This window comes from Vidua macroura, chromosome 5 (assembly GCF_024509145.1).
Source record: "Vidua macroura isolate BioBank_ID:100142 chromosome 5, ASM2450914v1, whole genome shotgun sequence".
Taxonomy (NCBI): domain Eukaryota; kingdom Metazoa; phylum Chordata; class Aves; order Passeriformes; family Viduidae; genus Vidua; species Vidua macroura.
In genome coordinates this window covers 57,614,948-57,640,811 of record NC_071575.1, presented here as the reverse complement: position 1 = coordinate 57,640,811, position 25,864 = coordinate 57,614,948, and positions in this window count along the sequence as shown.

The following is a 25,864-nucleotide window of genomic DNA, read 5'->3' as shown; positions in this document are numbered from 1 at the left end:
AGCTGAAGTCATGTTGCTGCTGTGTTGATGTTCCTATGCCACATTGGTAAGTTCATGCAATATTCAGCAATCATTTACTGCTCACCCTCTTGTATATGCCACTAGTTGCCCAACTTGGATCTTCCTTACACACTGAATTAGTTTTGTTTTCAAAGAAAACCAGGATTGATGTAGAATGTGTAATATCATATTATTTTTCTCCATGAGCCAATGTTCTCAAAAATGTCCCGGCCATGTGTTCATGCAGGCCAGACAGCCAATCATATCCAGGGCTGCACAAAATGAAAAGTGACAAGAAGGTCAAAAGAGCTGATTCTCCCTCCCTGTTCTGCCCTTGTGAGACTCCACCTGGAGTATTGCATCCCGGTCTGGGCTCCCAGCCTAAGAAAAATGACCTCTTGGAGCCAGTCCAGAGCAGGGCCACAAAGATGATATGAAGCACCTCTCCCATGAAGACAAGCTGAGAGAGTTCGGGTTGTTCAGCCTGGAGAAGAGAAGGTTCTGGTGATGCCTTTTTCTCTGGTCCAAGAATTATGAACCAGACACAGTTAAGGGGTTTTACCTTGCTTAATAAGGTGCACAACCTGTCAAGGTGGAAAACACTGGATAATGCACGCAGTGCGTGACACGTATACAATATTTATAGACTTTGCAAATTAGTGTATCTGACAAAGATTCTCCAATAAAAAGTGTAATAGAAAAGGTAATGTCCCTCTATTCTGGCAACTTCTAGAGTCTGCTCCTCTCAGATGAGGCTTGTATCCTGTTTACAAAATATGTCCTAGAGAGCTGGTTTCAACCTTGGTTTCTTGGGGGAGCCAAGATAGCATAGGGCTTCAGGCCTTCAACTGGGAGAATTGTAGAATCTCTTGTCCTTCTGCCTAGGGAAATACCAGAACTAAGTTACAGTATCAGGCTACAAATATGTAAACTAAGAATACAAGGAATATATATAAGGCATATAAAAGAAAAAGCAAAAAAAATCACTATGGCATCACTAGAGGGATCGTAGAGCAGCCTTCCAGCAGCTGAAGGGTGCCTACAAGAGAGCTGGAGATGGGCTTTTGAAAGGGCATCTAATGATAGGACAAGGGGGAATGGCTTTAAACTGAAGGAGGGTAAACTTAGATTCAATATTGGGAAAACCTTCTTCACTGTGCAGCTGATGAGGCAACGCTGGAACAGGTTGCCCAGAGTAGCTGTGGATTCCCCATCCCTGGAAGTGTGCAAGGCCAGGTTGGGTGGGGGCCTGAATGACCTGGTCTAGTGAAAGTTCCCTGCCCATGGCAGCAATGCTTGAACTAGACGATCTTTGAGGTCCCTTCCAACCCAACCCAAACCACTCCAGGATTCTATGCTCTCTTGTGAGCAGTGCTATGTGCTTGAGCACTTGGCTTTAACAAGTGTAATAAGCTGCAAGGGGACAATATGGCAGGAACTCATTGATATCCCTGAGCCTGCAAATGATATTCTAGTTCTAATAAAATCCAATGATATGCATCACTCTTGGTTTGTATTTTTTCTGAAGTGATTTATATTTTTAAAAGAATACCTTTAGGTTTAAAAATACTCTGAGAATAACAGTTTTCATGCAGCATATTTACCTGACTGCTGAATACGAATAGAAAGGCTAAGGTGGGATGATTGATACAAAACTTTCATGAAGAAGCTGAGGGTGGTAACAAGATTGACACTCAACAGGGAGTGAACAAACCTTGACTGACAGAACCAAATAAGGAGAAAACAGGGAGAGGTGAGGAGATTGACAGGTAACTGTGGATCTGGGTGGCAGGAACTTTTGGGTAAACAACTTGGAGCAAACCACTATGAGGGGAAAAATAGGGGAGTACAAGGAACAAACCTAACTAATATTAGTGAAACCCCTGACTAAATCAACCCAAACTACAACAATTTAAGCATGTATTTGAGAACTATGTTGAAGCAAAGTATATTTTTTAATTTAATCTCATTAAAGTTTTAGTACTGTAAAAGAAGGATGAAGCAGCAACAAATTAGGTTTAAATGACAAACACATGTCTCTGCCATATGAAAAGATAAAATATGTGGGGGTTTTATGATATTGGGAATATGATTTTAATATGATTACAACTAATTTAGTGCTTTCCAAATTGTGCAATAATAGAAGATTATCAGACAAATTAATCTGAAATATTCCAGTTTCTTTGGATTTTGTAATAATTGAGATAATTTAAATGCTTAATTGAACATGTAAGAAATTTATTTTATTTGACCTTCATTAGATTTGACAAAGGTGTATCAGTCACGGGGTACAAAAACCATTATGTATTCAAGGTGTCATCATAACTTTACTGACCTTCTAAAAGTTTTAAAAAATATAAAAAAAAATTGGCTAAGTATTCTGGTAACATAGCTCTTGATGAATTCTAGTCTGCTGTTCTATCTGTTCCTTACGTAAAATACATGAGATAGTGGTGGATATTAAAGAATCTAACCATAAAGGCTTAAAAAAAGCCCTGTACCTGGATTCTATGATATGAAATCTTGAGGTAATAGAGGACTATACTAGAGATTATAGGCTTTGCATAGTTTATTGACTGGTTTGATGGAAGGCAATTTGTATTATTGCTACTTGTATTGCTGGTTTAATAAATAAATTAATAACAGTGTTAATGTCTCAATGTTAGCATATTTTAAACAAATAGTTTAATTTTATTACTTTAGTAATTATAGCTTCTGTTATTATTGCATTTTCATAATATAGCAAGTCATGGTTTCAATGGTTTAAGTCATCTGCTTCTTGAAGCTGTTATTTTCAAGCTCTATTAGTTTTTTTCTGTTTACCATTTCTATTATAAAACATTCCTGATGAGAAACTCATATTCATTCATGTAGTTCTTTCGCATAACTGTTAGCAGTTATCATATACCTCTGATGTGATAATGCTTTAAATATGTGAGTTTTTTTTGAAGTTAGAAGTTAGCACGGATCATTATAGTCAGCTTTAACTCGCGTATGGTCTGAAGGTCATAAAATCAAGAAAGAGATACAAAAAGGGGAGATGATAGGAAATGCCTAAATTGCTTTAGTAAGTTTCTTTTTATTTTAATGTTAAAATATGCTGTAATATCCATCATCCTTTTTATATTCATAGATAACATCCAAAGGAGGAAAATCTTGCTACACTTATCCATAGCCCTTTCCTCTTTAGCTAATCAAAAGATGTATTTTTTAAAGTAAGTAAAATAGATGAAAAGCAATTTTCAAAATCAAATTTGAATCAAGGAACCATTATGGGAAGGTTTGACATCTGGGTAGATTTTGCAAAATTGGAGAAAAAGAACAAACAAAATTTTTCAGATCTTACAGAAAAGTACTTTCTATTTCTTCAGTGAGTTGCAGTATTGAAATGGATGATTTCACTAACTTTTCTTGAGCCTTATGAAATAAAAGAGCATTCAGTTGTGAGGCGCTGAGAACATACCAAAACTGGAATCAGAGGGGAAAAAAAAAGTAAAAAAGGTGATGTAAAGACAGAAAGGGGAGATGCTAAAAAACTTTTTGCCTTGAAGAAGATAAAATGGAAAGGTACAATGAACCTGATGTGGTGAGATCAAGGGCTGGGACAGTACCTGGAGTACTGAGCAACTCCTTTTTATTTGAGCTGCTAAGTACTGGGAACAAAGTGGAGGATATTTTACTAAGTAAGAGAAGATGAATGAAACTTCATTTTCAAATCAAAGAGAAGAATGTTGGTCTTAAAACTATTGTGAAATGGAAAGCAAAAGGTTTAGATAGTCACAATCTATGACACAGTCTATGCTTAATATGTTAGTGACTCTTTGTCATAACAAAGACTGAAGGCATCTATAACAGAAACATATATCTGAATGGACCAACCTAGTTAAGATAGTCAATGGAGTCTGGGATGATACATCTCTTAATGAAGTTGACATTTATATATATTTGATGAATCATAAGCCACACAAAATAAATATTTTCTTCACGAACTACAGAGACCAAAGAATAGCCATTTGCAATGACTAAGGGATTAGTGGATTCAGAGTAGCTTTTGAAATTAATCATGCATCTCAATAAAATGCTGAAATGAATCTAAATATGGGATACTGACTTTAAAACCGCATTTATTTATAGTGCATTTAATCAATGAGAAAACTAAAATAATTCAGTTACCAAGCATATATTTGGTAATATATACCAAAATCCCTTTGGTATTTTTTTGGTTAAAAAATAGCTGAAAAGATTTAAATCCATATAAAGAAAGGAAGAGTAAAGAATTTAGAAGTTCCTAAAATTATAATTACCTAAATTAAAAAAAACCAAAAAAACCTATACATTTTATGATACCCTAATTCTTCTTTTCTTCCCATAAATGTATTGCTTTTCATTATTTCTTTATGTTTTAATAGCATAGCATGGCCCTAAGAAAACAGCTTACCATTTAATACGCTTAACATTCAAAGCTCTGGTTACATGGTACTTGTCGCTACCTTTTTTAATTTAGCCTAGATATCAAATGGAAAGAACATAACAGAAGAACATTTTTGACAGCAGATTTTGAATAACACATTATTTTGCAATGCTGACATATAACTGAATAGCCCTCTGCTTAGCTGTGATCATGCCACAGTTCCCAGAAAAAGAAGAATAACATTATAAAAGCATAATATTTCAGTGAACACTTGAAAAGAATGATATATGAAATATATTTGCATCATCTAGAGAATAAATACCCTTAAATGGAAGAAGAAGTTAAAGATTTAACTAAACACCTAGTCTAAGGTTATCAATCTTCTCTCCACTGACTCTGCTATCATCTACCTGGCGTGATACTGGTAAATAGATTGATAGATACCATGAGTGGGTGAATAGTAAGTAGAAAAAATAGGCAAGATGAATCTGTCTTGAAATGTCAGAGCTAAGTGGCTAGGATTATTAATGAAATAAATAATCCCAAATGAAGTAACTATCGTTAGATATCAGTTTCTGATATTTGCTTCCATATAATTTAGAAAATGTGTCTGTAATTCTAAATTATCTTGTTCATGTGCTTTCTCAAACTGGTCAGAAACAGAAATGCAAGATACCCAAAATTTTAGCAATTGCAAGTGTATTTTGTCCAGACGACTGTTTTTAGGAAGACACAGAGAAAGTGTTAAAGTCATGGGTTTATTTGTACCCTGTGGAATACTTGTTTAAGAATTGTTACCAGTAAGAGAATTTGACTGAAATGTTCTGTAAATTAAGAGTTTATATTTCGTTTTTCAAATGCAGATAACAACTTCATACCTATTTGCTGAACAGAATAAAAAATAAACCAAGGGAATGATCATGTTCACTTGCTAACACCTCTCTGTGAAAACTGAGAGGATATTTTTTGGTTGAAATGCACTTGAATGACTAATAAGGACTCATATCTTGTGCTATATCCCTTATAGTCTAAGAACGTCATTTACTGAGTTAGTGAAATCTGACTGCCTGGATCAAGGTGACTCATTTTGTGACACTCACTGGCTGAACAGAAAGGGGAAGTAACCTGAGCTGTTCTTAAAAAAAAATCTATTCATGAGAACATTTTTTTCTTCCATTCCACAAAAGGTCTCATTGCAGTCTTCAACAAGCTGTATTATCCAAATGTTATCATACTCATAGGAGTGAGGCTGTCTTAAGTGTAAAAGATGAGAGACACAGAAGAAACTTCATCAAAACATCAAATGCGTGTTCATGACATTATTAAGGCCCATGACTGGATTCTATCTTGCAGCACTTCTCTCTTTTGAAAACCATATTGCAAGAATTTTCTCTACATCTCAAATCTTCAGCAAATGTCTGTCTTCTAAAGCTTAGAGATGCATAGCAAAAAATTCACAGAAAATATATTGTATGGCAACTCATGGTTATCTGTAAAATATGTCTGCATTCTCTGCCCTATAGAATTACTGAATATCAGTCCTTTATTCCAGTGCCAGCACTGCAAACAAGGAACTGACCTAATAAAGTCAATAGAGTCTAACATGGTAAGAGATGATGTGACAGGAGAATCATATCCTTGATCATTGTCTGCCTCCTTCACAAAAGAAAGACCATTTTAAGTTTTAATCTAAATTCATTAATGCCCCTGGATTTTGGATGCTGTACACAGAGTCAGCTGAAGTATATTAATAATTAGTGATCTTCCAGTGGGGCACACCTCTTGTATTGTATCCATGAAAAAAATGCTGCTGAGAGCACTGATTATGTTTCATTTCCCTCCTATCAACATAATGTTATTTATTGGCATCAATTGTAATGGTACTATTGTTCTCAAAATATCATGTCCTTTTCCATCCAATGTGTCTTATTTTCTTATTTATGGAGATGTTCCTTTCTAGCAAATCTTTCCTATTATATTGTTTAGAGTTCTGTACAGGCCCATTTCTGTCCCTGCTCTTGAGCACTTTCACTAGTAGCTGAGATTAACAAGAGCACTCAACATCTTCAGCAAAAACTCTTTGCCTTGCAGGATTGATCCTTTTGTTGTTTCCTTGTAGGAGTGATCCTTTTGTTTCCTTTCTTCTTCATCCTGTCATTTCTGTACTTCTACAGAACACAGAAGGGTCAACTCCTCCTCCATCTCCTTTTCACTACTCTTTCATTTGCAGAGGAAAGAAAGTTTTGCAAAAGATAGAAAAATATCTGTATAATGCAGGAGCAATCCTTCCTATTGCACATGACACAGGTTCCCTGCCCCCCAGGTTCCATGGCATTTTGAAATTTTCAACTACCATTTTGAAAAATGTCCTGGAGATCAATGCAGACCAGTTACAAGTATTGAGCAGAAAATGTGCTACTCTGAGTTGGGAAGGGACTGTATATTTTTGACAGACAGCATACCAAAACTTTGCTTTTGGCCTTCTGTGATCACAGGAATGTTCTTGCATACCTACTCACTTCTGAGAGATGGATCAAAGAGCCTTCTGATTTCTTTCACTTATGAAATTTTTGAAAATTCACATTTCAGAAAAAAAAAATTTGATCAGAAATAAAGATTTGATGTTATTTATTGGCAAAGTAAATAGGCTTATACAATAGGATTTTGAGGGGGAAAAGATCCCCCCACCCACAAAAAACCCAAAAGATTCAGAAATGTGATCAGGGATTAATAAGTTGTGAAATTATGTGTAAAATGGGATTTCATGTCTTTCATGTTCTGTATTCAACATATCTCATATTTTATTTAGAAAATCTTGATGAAGCATGAGGTTTTATTCATTTGTCTCTAGGCAAATTTATCTTTGGATTGTAAAGAAAGCGTGCTCCATAAAGGCAATAAAAAATTGAATTATTTTGTTGTGTACTCAAACAAGTGAATAAATTATGCTTTCACTGAATCTCCAAAATGTTCTCAGCAGTTTTATCATCCATATAAAATGCCTGGTGCTACACATTGTATGGAAAATTTCCATATGGAGGAGTACTAAGTGAAAGATTATGAGTGTTTTAGTAATCCTGGTTCTGGAAGGCAGATTTGAAGAAGTGTGGTTTTGCATTACAGGAAAAAGGTACAACATTCTGAAACTGAATCAGCTGCATACTAATCAGGACTCGCTCAAATAAATCATACCAGGCTTATGTCATATATCCACATACTTCACCGTATCATTGTATGCATTGTGCTGTTAAACTACTGAATCAATTTTTAGAGTAGAAGGGTATCAGGCCAATGTCTTGGTACATATTTTAATTGCTTACTAATTTTTTACAAAGGTAAAAAAGAACCCAAGGTTATATGGTACTTCTACAGTCTCTTTACTAGATATTCAGATGCTTGTGTTTACTTTTATTGGAGAAGTACTTCTTTATGTATAGTAGCTCAAGCTATATGAGTGGATTGTCAGTGTCAACTGTTTTTCTTTGCTGTTTTAAATACTTGAATGTAGCTAAGCATCTGAGTGACACAGAAAATTTATTTTAAAATCTACAGTGACTGCTCAGTTAGATATTTACACAATGTTCTACTGCTCTGCATATTTATCTTTGACCTTCTGCAGTTACCAAATACATAATTCTCCATCTCACTTAAAATGAAACAGCCAGATGGAAAGATGGTAAGTCTAAGTCACATGCATGACCTAGCTATGGACCCTGAGAGGGACAGAATGGCCTTTCTTTGTGGAAGCATTCTCATTTCTGATTTGAAGTTAGTATTTATCTGAAAAACTCATAAAAGTGAAGCCTTGCTGCTTATAGTCAAAGTATAGCACAGGGCCATAGATATATTAGAGGACCAAATATTTTTATATCCCCCTTAGCTTTTGAAGATATTCTTTCAAAGAATAAGCATATTCATATTTATTTTTAAATTTCTCTAGGATCGGTCAAGTGCAAAATGATAACTGTACTTCTGTTAAATATACACAGCAGTGAAGGAACTCACTTATTGAAGTAAACCTCATCATTTGCCTTCTCTGGTCCCTTTTAATTCAGTTACCGTGCCTCACACACAGCAAAGCATTTGGCAGTGTATGTTTAAGAGTCTTAAGATGGGAATGTTCTCAGAGCAGAGGAAATTGAGCATTATTCCTTTTATTTCTTCATCATAAAAGGGTGTGACAGTTTCTCATGGGTGGCCAGGCCTCAGCTTTTTATCATCACCTTGAAAATCAACTGGCAATTAATGCGGATCGTAAATCACAGGTATACTATAATGAAAAAATGCTGGTACCCCAAATCCAAACCCAAATCAGTATCATACAATTATGTAATAAGGAGAAGCTTTTCCATTTTAGCAAGTAGATGGACATTTGGAAATTTGAAAGCATGTTTGCTGTTTTTTCAACAAATATATTTCAATAGATACAGCATAAATTAAGATCTCTGTGCTAACTGTTAAGAGGAAAATGTCTTACTCCTTTCTAAAGCCATCAAAGAGTCACAGAATGGCTGAGGCTGGGACCTCTGAAGATCATTTGGTCCAACCAGGGCCACCTAAAGTGCTTTCTCAAGACCCATAGTCAGATGGCATTTTAATATCTCTAAAGATGGAGACCCTGCAAAATCTCTCAGCAGCCTGTGCCAGTGCTCAGTCACCCTCTCAGTGAGAAGTTGTTTCCTGGTGCTCAGAGGAAACTTCTGTGTTTCAGTTTGTGCCCATTGCCTCTGGTCCTGTCCTCACCGCTGAGGAGAGCCTGGCTCTGTCCTCTCTACACCCTCTCATCAGGTTTTTAAATACCTTGACGCGATTACCCTGAGCCTTTCTCTTTACCAGGCTGAACAGTCCCTCCTCTCTCAGCTTTTTCTCACAGGGATGTCCCTTCAACATCTTTGTGGCCCTTCATTGGACCGTCTCCAGTACATCCATGTCCAGAACTGGACACACCACTCCTGGTGTGGCCTCACCAGTGCTGAGGTGAAGGGAAAGATCACACCCCTCAGCCAGACAACAATACTTTGCCAAATGCAGTCCAGAATACCATTTACTTTCTTTGCAGCAAGAGCACATTGCTGGCTAATGTTCAACCAGGTGTCCATCAAGACCTGCAGGTTTTTTTTTGCCAAGCTGCTTTCCAGCTCGGTGTTGTGCTCTTGTTTCTCCCCCAGTCCCATCATACAACAAGAATGTGTTTTGATACTCACAATAAAATTTATCACATATTTACATTAAAGTACAATAGTTACAGAAGGTATTTCTCATAAGCTTTTACAAGTTGTAAGTTCCTGAACCTAAATACAAAAATCCCTTTAAAACACATCTAATGGATGAAAAAAAGCTTAGCAGTTGAATTTTACTCCAAAATTGTACAAGATTATCCAAAACTTACTTGTATTTGTCCACAAGTTCTACCCAGAAATGGTAATAATATTTGTTATACTATTAGGTAGATTTTCCTTTCAGGAAGTTCAAGGATGCATAAAAAATAATAATTTTACATTGAAAAGGTAGTTGAAACTTCTCTTAGATTTTGATGGATGTTTTAGTGAAAGAAAGATTTTGTTTTATCTATACCCATATGAACATCCTTTATACTTATCATGGGATTTCCATCATGAAGCTCACTGTGAAATGCTGAATATCACCCATTTTGCATGCTAAACATGATACAAAAGATTTGACTTCTCCACTTTGTAAAAATGTGCTGGTGTTCCCAAACTGATAATTTTTAATGTTCTCCTAAGCTATTTTGAACCAGCCCTCTAAGCTGAAGGATGGTGGGGATACCAGAGTGGACCTTATACTAAAATTTTGTAATGAAGAAAGCAGTGGCTTCTTACTACATCTGTCCAACTGTATCAAATGTCTGGTTATTGGTTTAGAGTGTAAACATTTGTGGACATTAACATATTCACATCTATATTAGGTCTGAAATGGGACTTTTGAAAACTACAATAATAATAGTAATGATAGAACTGATAATTCTCATGTCTATTAAATTAAACCGTAACTGTGATGATAAAGAGGATTAAATTTCCCAGTAAAATTATGCAATTATACTGAAGAGAGACAAGAGGATTTCTGTAGTCTGACTACAATGAATAAAACTTCAAAATATGAAAGAATTGTGATTGGAGGTCAGCAAAAGCCTTTGACAACATTCTAGGGAATTAAGTGCTTTCCATTTTTTAAGAACAGATTGTGGTATGGTGATTTCTGTAGATATAAAAATTTAAATTTATCAGAACTCTTTTTCCAGTTTTGTAGCCCAACAAACACATTACTTTTAATGTTCTATTGGTTAAGATAATGTGCAGTAAGTTAAATTGACTGTATAAAATGTGATGTTTAGATCTTATGAAAGAGAAGTGGGAAACATCTAAAATTATTTCAGTTCTTTTGCCACAAGAGGATTTTTAAAACATGGAAAATGTGTGAAAGAATGAAAGAGTAAGTACAATGTAGTAAATGTTATATTCCTTATGTGTTATTTTAAAAAGTATCAGAAAAATATTAGTATACTGGTGCAATGCATCATTTAGTGTTTGGATGTTTAAAATACATTTGAATAGTCTTTTTACAGGATCCTGTGAATGTTGATAAAAATGGAATAGATATTAAGTTGTTTAACCAAAGGAAATCTTAAAATGATGTTAGAATTTATTTATCTTTGTTATTACTATTACTGTCTAATTGTGCTGTGTCAAATCACCAGAAGAATATTTAATGAACAGGACTTAGTTTGCTGGATGCTATATAGACACTGAGAAACTTGGCATTTTCCATACTCTAGTTGGAAGGCAAAGAAACGGATATGTAGGTCAGTGATCTTTGCTGGGGAAGTGGGAGAATTCTGAACTTCTGAAACATAAAACACAAAATTCCTGTGAGTCGCAAACAATCCATTCAGTCAAAGACAGGCTGCAATTAAAGAAAAATGAGTTGACATGAAGCTCATTCATATCATAAAGATAAGAAATTATTTCCATTCCTTTAAGGGAGAGGTAAGCAGAATAGGACTGAGCAGGCTATGAGGACAATTGCTGTAGTCCTGGCTGTAGTCGAGGCATCAGTTAAAGCATAAGAACTATTTTATGGTGTGTTCTGAGGAGAACTTGTAGGGTAAACATTCTGGGTCTAAATACAAAAAAGGACTGGAGCATCAACCCAAGGCCCCACTGCTCATCAGCTAGTCCAGGCTGAGGTTTCCGAGCTAATATGCATTCTCACACACACCCCACCGCCCACCTGATCTGGCAAAAATACAGGCACTCATTTGCCCCAGCAGCTGGCACCTAGAACACAGACTGTATCCTCAGGTCTTGTTTCAGCCATTGGCACTAATCCCCTCATCTGCTCACACTTGCCCCCCCAGTAGCTGGTTTTGGGACCTGCATTGTTCTCCACCCACAGGTGGAGGTTAAAGAACCCACTCGTTCCAATCATTGACACTGAGACCCCATTTGCTCCCACAGGGACACCCCCATCCTGGTCTGGCTCCAGGATCTGGCATCAATTTTTACTTGCACACTTACAGGTCCCACTGGTAGCTGGCTCCAAGTCTTTGCAACATGCAGACACAGAGGATAGAGTGGGATTATGCTGACAGATCTTACAGAAAAAGATTTAAAAGGAAGATAGTACAGAGGGCAGTGATCAGCTGCAGGAGTCAGTCAGACAAGCACACTGACTGGCTCTGTTTTACACAGAACTGTACCTTTTGTACCTTTATGTCTACCCTCCTTTTTGTTCTTCCTGGCTTCTTCTTCTCCCTGTGCATTCCTTATAGATTTGTACACCTCTATATAGATTCCCACACTCCTCCTAGTCTGGGATCCTCCTGGTTTACAGTTTTACCAGTTACAAAGTTCAGGCTGAGTTCCTGAAAATTGCACCCTTAATTTCTTGAAAACCCATCAGAGCTGTGGCTATCTATGTCCTCTTTGTTTATGGCTTTCTATTTTACTTCTCTCTTGCTGCATTGGAAAATGTCCTCGATCAAGTCAGTACTTTAAAAGAGCAGACTCTTTCCTTCCACATACCCTTACTGAAAAGTTCTATGAAAGGAGCTATTTGGCTGCTGGGTCCCACTGGGACTCAGGATTGAGATTCAGCAAAAGAACTTGTACCTCTCTTGGCCAAAATCAAGATTTCCCAAAACACTTCCATGTCCCTTGAGGGTCTGAAACTTCATAGGTAGTCGATAAACATCTATGTTTGCATGCACCTCTGTGCACCATTTTCCAAAATTTGAGGTATTTTAAAAATCTGGTTAAAAACTTGGAACAAAACAATATCCCAATACAGTAATAGCCGGATGATATAAAAAGACATTAAAGTGAGCTAGAAGTTATAGTAACAGTGGATACGACAAATTGAAGATATCATATACAAACATACAAATTCCAGCTGACCCTTTCTCAGTAGATTCAAGGAGTCTTGCTGCCTTTTCTCTAGGGCCCACATTCAGATGTCTATCCTATCTTTGCAATGAAGGTACTGCAGATTGAAACAAGGACGAAGATGATTGCCTCTAGCACAAAGGTATCCCAAACCATACATCAATATTACCACAAGCGCAAATTAACACAGATTTCAGTACTGCTTTGCATATATTGACAGAATCAATATTGCCATCCATTTGCTTCTTCAGTTTGGTGCTTTATATTTTTTTGACAGGCAGGAGGGAAAAACAGAGAGAGTTGGAATAAAAATTAGATGATAATTTACATTTTCCTAAACACTTTCCTGTTGAAGCACAGTATTAAAACTGCCACAATGTGGTACTACTGTTCAAGGTATTGTTGATGGCATTGTTAATCATTTTGGTTTAAAGTAGGTTCTGCAAGAGGTAGTAAGTATCATGTGAAACTTGCCACTGCCTCATGTCAAAAAAATAATATTATTTTTGCTAAGAAATATTAATATGTATGAACTGCCTTGTGGTAATGCATTTCTTACTGTGAAGAGCTGTTATGTTATCACTACTTAATTCTCTTCCAGATGTAGGTAAATTTAAAACCATGGAAGTAATTGTTATCATCTTCTAATCTTCACTCAACTCACCATAATTACATGGCCTGCTGCCTGAGATGAGCCAAAAATGTCAGGTTTTAGTTTCAAGCTTATTTTCACAAATCTGCAATTTTTGAATAAAATATTTGTGACTCAAATATTGAAATTGTATAGCTCCTTCACTCTGAAATGCGTAAGTCCTTCACTCTAAAGTGCAAAACAGGTAACAGGCCAGTCTCCCATTGCTTTATTAAAAGTATAAATTATGGGTGTTGCCCCTGTTCAGCACCCATTTTATACCATCACATTTCTATTTGATCAAATTGAAGGATTTTAAATAAAAGAGTTTTATGGCTCAGTTTGCTGTCTTTCTGTTCACAAAAGAAAGGGACTGGGTCATAGTAACATGGGAGTTTCCAATGTATCAGAGCTTGTCTGATGCTGGAGGGTTCAACAGACCCTTTCTTCTTCCTTTTCACACTAAGTATAAAGCTATAGTTTCTCATGCAGGCTTGTACTTAATTAGCAAACATTCAGCTCAGATTCAGAGGGCTAAAATATTTAGAGCTGATTCTCATGGAAGGATCTTATTTAGTCAGAATTAGAAGTGTGTACTATGGCTTCCAAAGGTGGAAACTGCAAGGGAACATATAGGATGAAATGAATCTAATAAAAATAAACACACTTCCTAGAGAGATATTGACTTGTAACAGCATAAGGCAACATGAATATTTGTAAGGGTTTGAGAGAGAATGGGAAAATACGCCAGATCTAATTTGGTACGTTTATAATTTGCAGAACCAGAAGAAGAACCAGTTTTCATTTAAAATAAATAATTCAGTGTTAAATTGTCAGGAATTACATTTGCAGCCAGACACACTGCCTAACTTGGGGGCTTTAGCATCAGCTGAGCATTTTCCATACATTTGGTCATCAGAAGGGCATGATTTGTAGACTGTGTTCGACTATTAAACTTGTATCCTCCCCCCAAAAAGGCTGCAAGAAGAAAACCTTGAAACATATACTAGATTCTGTAACTGCAGCATATACAATCCTACTTCCAGGTTTTTATTGCATGCAACAGGATCTTTTATGTAACAAAATGAACAAATCCAGTCCATGATATGTGCATTATGTAATACATTCAGTATGCCAGCTGGTATTGCTAAGATAAAATAAGTTTTATACAAAAGACAGATAGGGATTTTAAAAATTAATGCAGCTAAAAATGAGGAATGTTATTCCTCATAATTGCTCAAAAATGCAAAAATTATGTCTACCAAGAACTGGTAAAAAATCTTTCTTGAATATAAGAAGTATCCTAATATTCTAGGCTCTCTCACATATAATCACTGTGCTACATCAGTTGTATTTGGCACAGGTCAAATATTTTGCATGGATGTACTCCTTCAGCTTTTGTTAGTGGTCCATTACACTTCTGCTCTCACAAGTAAAGAATAGTGCCCATTCTTCAGTTAGTATCTCTTTGTCTCAAGTCACATTTAATTCTCTGATAACAGGGTTCCCTTGCTTTACATTTGCATATACACAATATCATAGAAAGACCAACTCTTATCAGCCCTGGAGAGCTATTGGGCAGTGCTTCTCACCGTCAGGCACCACATCCCATCATGTGACTTCCATGCATTTTCTTGCAGAACACCATCAGGAGCCACAGAACACAGTACCCAGTCATGTTGGGAATAAGAATAAATTCTCTTTTGAGAATAAGAATAAATAAAACTCTAGAGACATAGTGAAGACCTAAACTTATGAAAAGACTGATTCCATAGTCTGGGTGATTCTGGTCTGTTTTCTCCGTCTGGACCTTTCTCTTCTGTTTTACAAGTGCATTAATTGCTTCTGCAAAAGACGGCTGAGCACTCATCCTAAAATCAGTTCCATGAGGAGGCTGCTGCTACCTTCAGACCTGTCAGATATGGTGGGTATTGTTATGACACTTCATTTAGGTACTGCAGGTTTGTATTGTAGTTGTTTGCCAAGAGACAGGATAACTAGTACAAAATGAAGGATCTCTCCTGGGAATCTGAGACATCTGAGATGTGTAAGAGAAGAATTTACTTACAGGTGAAATCTGGGTTACAATTTGCCATATTCCATGGTGCTTGAGAGTGTGGCTAAGGGCTTTTGTGTTTCTGGGCACACAAAATATTACTTGGTGCATTTTGCACAGTCCTCCTAACTGTGCATTCAAAAATGACTGTGTCAAATTCTTTTGTGGGGGCTGTTTTGGGGATAATTTTAAGAGGAAGAGAAGTACATAAGATTTGTAGTCACAAAGTGAAATAAAGGGCAGATACACAGCTACTTTATTATTAATTAGGCCAGCTCTCTCTTGTGGCTCTGCTGCTTGCCTTAGGAATCACACTAAGAGATGTCAGTGCAGCAGCACACCACAGTAGTGTCACTTGTGCCCAAGAAGCAATCCTGTAAGGTACTAAGTGCCTGCCATTTTAAAAGAAATGGCAATTGGAAATGAAAATAAAATGTATACCATAAAGATCAAGTTGAAGAACATTTAAAGAGCTGTTTTATACAGAAGAAACCATAGAGAAAGCCACAGGTCAAAATCAATCAGTTTTAAAAAGATTGCTACTGGCATATTTGAGGGATTACATAACCACAAGTCATTAAATTCAGAAAATTATTATGATGTATTTTTGGTGGCTACATGCCACAAATTCTCAACCATTTCAAAGCTGAAATACAGGGGAAACATCATGTTTTATTACTTCCAGTGATCCACACCTTTAAACCATAAATTTGATCATTACAGAGGCTACTGAGAATTGGTTCCAGAAGACAAATATAGGTCACTGCTATGCAGGCAAATGCCAGGATGTATTTCTGCTCTTATTGTGCTGCTTGAGAAAGTCATACCTCTGATGTAAGGCAAAAATTGCTAGTCCTGCAGAATTTGCAGAAGTGACTTTTTAGCTTAAACCAATAGTTCAGTTGGTCCAGTTTGCATTTCTGAAAAATAAGTAACATCCAATGCTTTGGAGAAAGGTCAAGAAAATTCTGTAATGCACAACTGACCAGAGGGAAAATATATTCCTGACCTTGGGCAGCCTAGTGTTTGACTTAGGCCCTAAAGCATAAATATCTGCATGCTCTGTATTTTTTACTTTTGTTGGTTTTTTTTTTTGTAGCAGTGGGCAGTTTTTGCACATTTATACTTTTCAAATGCATTTTTGAATAAAGAAATTTTTACATCCTAATTTTTTTTTCCTGGACACTGGTCGATACTTCATTCAGGACAAGTCCCTTTTTTCATTCTAGATTCTATTTGAAGAGAAGAGAAGAGAAGAGAAGAGAAGAGAAGAGAAGAGAAGAGAAGAGAAGAGAAGAGAAGAGAACCTTAAAATCTTGAGCATAACAAAAATATATGTATCTTCATGTAATCTCAGTTTCCCATGTAGGCTGGAATATGAGGATGTGCAACATCCTTTTTTAATACTAACTTCTTCTGTGATACTAATTTAAGTTTCTGTTTCAGATTTCATAGTGTGATCTGGCAGACAGATTGGAGCAGGCAATATCCAGATCATAGAGCTGCCAAAACGCTCTTCAGTTGTGTGAAAGAAGCCACTTTTCAGGCAAAGTCAGCCCATCACAGGAAACACATTGAGCAGGATAGTGCAAGTTCCAGCTTGAACAAAATTATATTTCTTTTTTATGTTGGAGACAATATTTTGTCTTAATTTAGGTGTTTGCTTATTATTTAATTCACCAAAAAGTGGCATAGTTTAAACTTCTCATTCTCTAAAGCAGTTATAGTGCCTATCTAAAGACCATAGAAAAAAGTACCCCATAGCTACCAGATTAAGGACAAGCTTTGTAAGGCTGCACAGAAGCAGGGAGAAGAACACAGGGAACACAAAGAGGTTTTTATCCAGTCATCCTCACATTGCACTCAAGGGAAATCCCAGACTCTACAGAGGCTTTACATCCTGTAGAAAAAGGCAGATCCAGACTACATATAAAAAGGGAGGCAGAGATTTTGTCCATATTCATCCCAGGCAGGGCTCCAGAATGACAGAAGATCCTTGAAGAGGCAGTGTCCTTCCCCTGTCCCTCTCCCATTGCTCCTCAGCTGACACAGAACTCTGCTAAATGGCACATGGAAAAACTATGTGAAGTGGAAAGAGTTTAATTCTGCAATAGTTTAGGGAAACTATTAGGGAAACAGGAAATATGTTTTGCTGGATTTTCAAGTATTATTTTCACAGACACATTTGTGTAACATATGGCTTTGTGGAAGAAAACCAATTTCCCAAATCAGAGAAACAGAAAGATTTTAGTATGTATCTGTGTTTATCTGTTCAGAAAAATGTGCCTCAAGAGAGCTGAAATAGAAGATTAAAGACAGACACAAATTACAAATAGTAATTTTTTAACATGTTGTGGTGGTTTGGGCTGGTGTAGAGTTAATTTTCTCTACAGGAGCTAGTATGGGGGTATGTTTTGGATTTGTGCTGGAAATTGTGTTGGTAATACAGGGATGTTTCAGCTAATTCTGAGAAGTGCCTACAGAGAATCAAGGCCTTTTATGCTGCTTGCCCTGACCCACCAGCATGGAGGCTGGGGATGCACAAGGATTTGGGAGGGGAAAGAGCCAGGACAGCTGACCCAGACGATATTCCAGACCATGTGTTGTCATGCTCAGAACTGGGGGAAGGAGAGGGAAGTGGAGGATGTTCCTAAGCAGCCATCATGCATGATGGAGCCCTGCTTTCCTGGGGATGGCTGAACACCTGCCTGCCCATTGGAAGGGGTGAACGAATTCCCACTTTTGCTTTGGTTGCATGCACAGCTTTGCTTTGCCTATTAAACTGTCTTTATTTCAAACCACAAATTTTCTCACTACTTCACCCTTCTAATTGCCTCCCCCATTACACTGTGGGGAAGAAAGTGAGTGGCTGTGTGAGGCTTCATTTCTGACAGGGGTTATGAGGGTCATAAATTTGGCAGTAAGATAATGAGAATACTGAGGAAAGCTTTAAACCTGTGACTTTTAAAATCTCCTTGAAGAAACTTGAAGGAACCTTTTGCAAATTGTGTGTAAATTTAGTAACCATCCATGTCTGTAAGCCAGAGAGCTCACTGGAGAAGTGAATGGAAATATTTCAAAAATAGCAATGTATTAAAACTAATAGTGATGTATATGAAACTAATAGCATTATGTTTTTTCTACTAAACTGATATATAGCTTGTCTGATATTGTACATGTGTATATGTGAACAATTTGCACTAGGAGTTATTTGATTGAGCTACATTCCCAGTAGCTTACTTAAAATAAGAAAGAGCAAACTTTTTCCTTAATTATTTTGTCCCTAAATTCTGTGAAATGGTTATGATATAAAAACAAAGATGATTGTCTGCCCAAAACCAAAATCAAACAAACAAACAAGCCCATCTCATTCCCCAAAAAATCATCAGATTTTTCCTTAATATATGTTGATGGACAAAGTTACTCAAAAAAATACACAATCTGAAATGAAGAGAATTTTAGTTTGAAGACTCAGAGTATTTCAAATTCTTTTGATCAAAGGGAAAAAAGGTCATTTATGATTCTAAAGAACTGGTGATAGCAATTACAGGAAACATAATATATGCTTCTTCTTCTCCTCAGCAAATTATAGCTTCTTTCAAAAGCATTAGAGTAAAATAGAAAACAGTAAGGTAATTCTGTACACAGTGTTCCCACTAAATTATATATTATATAGGAGCAACTGAGATGAACTCCTGGATAAATTCAAGTAGATGGAGAGATGTTTTAGCGACTGATTGGATGACCTTTATTGAACTTCGTTCAATAAATCCTGCTAAGGGGTCTTTTTTTTTTCTCTGCAATAACACAAAAAATATGAACCCACTTAAATAAAACCTACCACTTAAAGAAGCTGGATGTCTTTTGTAAAACAGAGTTGGAAACACATCCATTTTATATTTGACACTTCGTTTCACATGTACATAAATGTGGTAATAGCTCACCTACATGAACATCCTACCCATAGGAAGACCTTTGCTTTTGAATTCCATGCATATTTTTTATATATATATATATATATATATATATATATATATATATATATATATATGTATGTATGTATGTATGTATGTATATGTATACAAGATACCACTTGTAAGCAATTTTTTTTTTTTGGGTTCAGTGGGGAGGGAAGTGGTGGTGAAATAAATTTGCCCTATGTACAGATTTAGGTAATTTCAGGAAATAGTTTGTCAGTTTACAGCTAATTAACAAAAGAAACAGAGGCTGTATGATTCCAAGACAGAGCAATGACATTAAAATCCTCATTCTGTATTATCTTCATAGAACAGCTGCATTGTCACAAAACAGCATCTTAAATCAATCATTTATCTAGGCCATCTGATGAAAACCAGGGTGTAAAGTCAAAATGGTGAATGAAAGTATCACGGCAAGATACGCAGTTCTTACAAGCTTCTGTAACAGAGGAAGCCATTTCAGACCCCCTTATAACAGTCAAAACATGATCAAAGTAGTTATTGAGACCAAGACATGGCTTATATCAACTCTTTCTTGTCTTTCTATCAAATTAACAATTTATAGATTCCTACCCTGGCAGATAGGCTTATATTATTGTAAAATCAACAATGATGCAACCCCTCGAAACCAATCCAAACCAAACCAAGTAAAAAAAAACAAAACACAAAGAAATTTACTAGATATAATTATACTACATGATTTACAAATCTGTAAATTTTCACTTCTAGTTTGTGGAAGGAACATGTTTTGAAAGTTCAGCTTCCCTGAGTTATTTTAAGACCTTATGTCCTAGTTGAATTTCTTCTAATATGGTGCAAAATTTGCACGATATCACAAGAAGTCAAAAAAAGGAAGGGCATACAGCTGCTATTATGTGCAATAATTATTACCATTCCCGCACTTTCTCAATCAGGCAAAGAATATTAGGATTAACTTTACAGGTTGTTGACATTCAATTACAGAAAGTACAGTTCTGGATTTGAATTAGGCAGTATGTGTTTTATATTTCTTCACTATGTAAAATTTATTGGCTTATAAAAATTAATTTTATTTTAATAATTAGCTGCCACATATTTTCAAAGCTAAATAAGTTCTTATCTTAATGTGGAATATTGCAAAGAAATAATGTACAATGCAGAAACAGGATATATAAATACATATATATTTTTATTGTATTCTAGGTTAATATATATATCATCTTAACATGTCTCTTGAACAAATACAAATCAAAGTCTACAACCTTTATGATTTTTTTTCATGGTTAGCCAAATGAATTTTCACATAGAATATGCAGATTTTTCTTGTAGACCTGCACATAAATTAGTTCAATTTCTATTGAAGTATTGCTTCATCAATCAGTAACACCCCAGGGGCCAGTTATTACTGTTACAGAAATTCATCTTTAAAGCAGAGTAATGTTTCATCATTATATTTCTGTCATGATTACTCTGACAGGTTAATTTCAAAGATAAGTTATTGAGCATTCACAAGTATTTGTCAAACAGACAAATGAAAACATTGTGTATATTCATTTTCTGAAACAAGAAGGCAGAACTATTGAAGAGTTGACAAGGACTGAAATTGAAAACATTTGCTACATTCTGTGTCAGGAATATCTTAACACTCAACAATGGAAAGAAATAAAAAGCAAAAGGGAGTCTTCCAAAATTCTGTGGGATTCTCATGGCCCAGATAATACTTGTGCTGTTCTGGCTCCCTGAGTTGCAGAAGTATTGCCAAAACCAGAATATAGCTACTTTTTGCTTTTGAAGCATTCAGAAATATATTTTCTTTCACACTTGTCACATAAGTAGAAAGGTCTTTAAACCCTTTATTTAGAGGATTTCTACATAAAATCTTATGAATATAACATCCAACATGTCATTGTACTGTACTGTCAGCAAGCTCAGTTAAATACAGTGATTCTATGAGGTAGACATCAGGATAGGAGGAAATAAATACCCAGGGACATTGCTGAGTCAGCCCCAGAGGTATTTAGAAGACATGTAGATGTGGCCCTTGGGTACATGATTTAGTGGTGGACTTGGCAATGCTGGGTTAACATCATGGACTCAATGATCTTAAAGGTCTTTTCTAGCCTATATGATTCCATGGTTCTATTCTATGATTATTCAATTTCCAATAATTCTGAATATGTCAGATCAAAACTACTTATAAGAGCAAATTTTCTATTAAGTGCCAAAAAGTTATGACATAAAAATCAGATCTTGTCCCAGACATGTCATAATGGAAGCATCTAAACTCTTGAACCAGATTTGAAAAAATCTGATCAGTATGTATAACTGCTTATGGGTATGAATGATTGCATAGGAAAAAGAATGACAATTACTGGAAATAAGTAACTCCTCCCCATAAATTTATGAGGGTACATATTTATGTCTTTAACACTACTATCTAGTTTGTAATTCATCAGACTTGGGATTTCATATGATTTAGCACTGAATTAATTTTTCAGTTATGGAGTATAACATATCTGTTTAACTTCCATTTAAGCTAGTTACCCACTACAAATGAAAGACAAAAAAAGGCCCCAAGAAGGATATTATTAGGAACTGTTCTTAGCATAGTGTTGCAAGTTTTCTTGTAATTGAACAGCTTTCAAAATGAATAGGTCTGTAAATCTTAAGGAACGTGTTTGTGATCACTAGGTACTGTAAGTACCTAAAACAGAACTTCTATATGCATTCCCAAATAAAGCATTACATCTTTCAAACCAACTTGCTTGCCTTTGTGGTTTAGAATATATTCATATGTCTTGATATCTTAATTAAAAGGAGTCTGTCTAGAAGCTTGAGGTTGCACATGACAATAAAGGTGACAGAAAAAAAGTTGTGTATAGAAAATAAAAATAGATGATTAAATGCAGGCTACATCTACCTCCCAGCAGTTACAGCTTTAGCTTTTATTCTGTCATCCTGAAATCCTGATTCCACTGACTGTAGTGAAGCCTATTTCTCCCAGCTGGTGTCTCAGAAGCAGTTACTGACTTAAAATACACAAACACACATTCACTAAACACACCTGGAAACTTTTTTTTTTCCCTAAGACTGTGTCAATAAACATCTCTTTTGACAGGATTTTGGAAAGTGTTTGTGCATGATTGCATGCTTCAAATTCAGGATTGTTTCTTGGTTGGATAGTCAGGGCAATTTTGTGAAAGAAAACAGAGGAAGGCTTAGCAGAGCTGGATAAGCTCCAGAAAATACATTTAATGTGTAGGACTTTTTTTCTTTATTATTTTCAAAGCTTTTAGCTTCTGTTAAACTTTATATTACTGCATTTTCAACTGCTCTTCCCACAGACAGGATAAAATATAAGGATTCCGACATTTTGATCTGATGTTTGATCCACGCTACTTGTTTTAGACTAGATCAAGCAGGACTGTCTATCCAGGTACCAGGACAGCAAGATCTGTTGGTTTCTACACATACACAGGTTGTCCTTTCAGTCATCCATGACTCATGCAAAGGGAGGAGTAGAGGCTTTTGCTGTGAACTACAAATTAATTTGCAAAAATTCATTTTTTTTACCAAGAATTTTGACATGTGATAAAATGATCATATGCCCTTTAAAATGTCCTTCTTCAAGTTAATCAAGCATGATATAACACTGTCTTGTATTCTGTTCCACCAATGCTGTGATGAGGACAGGAAAACATTTATCAGTGTCATATCTTTCTTCACAAAAAAGGACATAAGAAAAAAAATGCTCCACTTGTGAAACAAGGCCTTAAGCAGGACAGTATATCGATACAGGAGGTATTTTATGCTCTGTGACCACCACTTACTTTCTCCATGTGCTGTAATCAGCAAAAGGTGTAACAAAACATTTTGATCCTGCTTGGAAGAGCATAAAAGTGGTCCACATGGCACATTACTGCAACATGCCCTGAACAGTCTTACATGAGGTAGCAGTTACTTTTATTGTGAAAATGTTGAGTCCGTTTCTTTATTCTTTATTATTACTTGTGTCCATAACAGGAGACCTAATAAGGAACTGGGTCCTCTTATCCCTAGCATTATACTTATAATGCGAAAATAGTCCTACCCTGTAACAGAAAGGTCAGGATTTAACAATAGAGCTGTTGCAATAATTTTGCCCTAATTTTGCCCTAACAAGATAGTCAACTGCTTTTTGTGTTTGCTGCACCATCACAGAAAGCAAGATGATTGACTTTAGCAGAGAATAATTGGAAGATGAGTGCTTCTTTTTTCATGTAATGCGGTACAGTCCTTTCTTATTTGGATCAACATTCAATTTAAAATAGATTTTTCTGTAGCATTTGCAGGTCAGTGAGCAAAAGCTTTTCTCCTTGAAATAGAGGAGCAACTTCTCAATTTCCTATGATGTATATAGATCTACATGGCAAAACAACTACTTTGGCAGCACAGAAAAATTGTACTTGAGGCAATTTTTGGCAAGAGCAAGAAAGGAAAAGTGAAGTGGTTTAAATTCAGGAAAACTGATGGAAAAGTTTGGAAAAATACAAATGTGAGTTGGAGTTGTATGGTGATTGTCTGAATATAATATTACTATATAAAATTGTTTAGATATTATAAAGGCTTTTGACCTGTATAGGGCAATGTTTAATGATATTTTGCACAGAATTAATTAAATGAAAGTCTGCACACATGCAGGAGGGCAAGTAGACAGTAGACTACATAGCAACCTCTTTGCAAGCAGAACCACTCTCTTTAATGCCATGGGTTCTCCCAAGTTATTTGTAAAGGTCTAATCAGGCTTATAAAGACATGCGGCTTTAGGTCAACAACAGAATATTCTCTGAGAGAGGAGAATAAAGGTGATGTCATTTGTCAGGCATTGGGAGAACTGCATAAAATCAGACACACTTTTGTTAGCTCATGAATACTATAAATACTAAAAAGGATCAAATCTGAGCTGCTGCACATAAGAAGCAAAAAAAAAAAAAAAAAAAGGGAGACTACTGGGTAAGACATAGCAGGAAGTAGGATTTCTTTACTCTTTCTCTGTGTGCCTCCAAACACATATATTTAAATAAAAAACAAAACAAAACAGGCTTTTATACTAAGTCTTACCTGCATCCTCCATATGGTATTGGCTCAGGATCTGACAGCACACTCCATCCACAAACACAGAGGATAACCTGTACCAAGATGTGTTTCTTTGCCAACATTTCTTCCACTTCTTGTCTCATACACTTACTCCTTCAGCAATATAGCAGTGCTCTGACTATGCTAAAGACTTCCTGCCAATGTGCTTCCTTTTGTTCTCTTCATAGTGGAACAAGGAAGCTCTCATTCAATTTTGCAGCAGACAAAAAATACATTCAGCCAGTATCTGGTTCACAAATAGCCTCTCTGTTTCCTCTTGTTCACCACATTGAGTCATCTTAAAAGTCCAAAATGACCCAGCAAGGTGTGCTCACAGCCCAGAAAGCCAGCTGTACCCTCTGTGCATAAAAAGAAATGTGACAGGAAAGTAAAAAGAGCTGATTCTCCCCCTCTGCTCATCTCTCATCAGACCCCACCTGGAGTACCATGTCCAGCTCTGGTGGCCCCAACAAAAGAAGTACTTGGATCTGCTGAAGTCCAGAGAAGGAACATGATCAGAGGGCTGGAGCACCTCTCCTATAAAGACAGGCTGGGAGAGCCAGTGCTGTTCAGCCTGGAGAAGGCTCTGGGCAGATTTTACAGCACCTTCCTGTACCTGAAGTGGCCGTACAGTAAAGCCAGAGAGGGACTGGCTCACTACACGGACTTGTAGTGATAGGACAAGAGGAAATGGCTTCAATCTGAGAGTGATTATTATCTTTAGATGAGATATAAGGAAGAAATCCTTTACTGTGAGGGCAATGCAACACTGGAACAGGTTACCCAGAGAAGTGTGCAAGGCCAGGCTGGACAGGGCTTTGAACAAACTGTGGAAGGTGTCACTAACAGTGGTGCCTTGAAACCAGATCTTTAAAGTCCCTTTCAACTCAAACTTTACAATTTTTTTACATTTTCTTTTAAGAATGAGTTTAAAGGACTATTGTATTCATACGGTCATCAAATGGTTACCGTTACATAGTTGAATTTGTCCCACCCACTGAGGAAAAAGCATTTATACTGCCTTCTGACTGAGAATGGAAAATTCACAGGAAAATTCTAGGAAAGATTAAAGTTTATCAAACTTGCATATGTATTTATAGGAGTAAGGAGAAGGCAGATTCACTAAAATGGAGAAGGAAAGCCTCAGAGGAACAATGGCCTTATGCCAATGTCATCTCTCAGAGATGTTTTGGCAATGTTTTGATTCAAAAAATCATTTTAATTTCTATGTAATTAGGACATCTTATTCATCATTTTTTTTCCAAATGTTTGTTAGCTCACTTTTTATGCAAT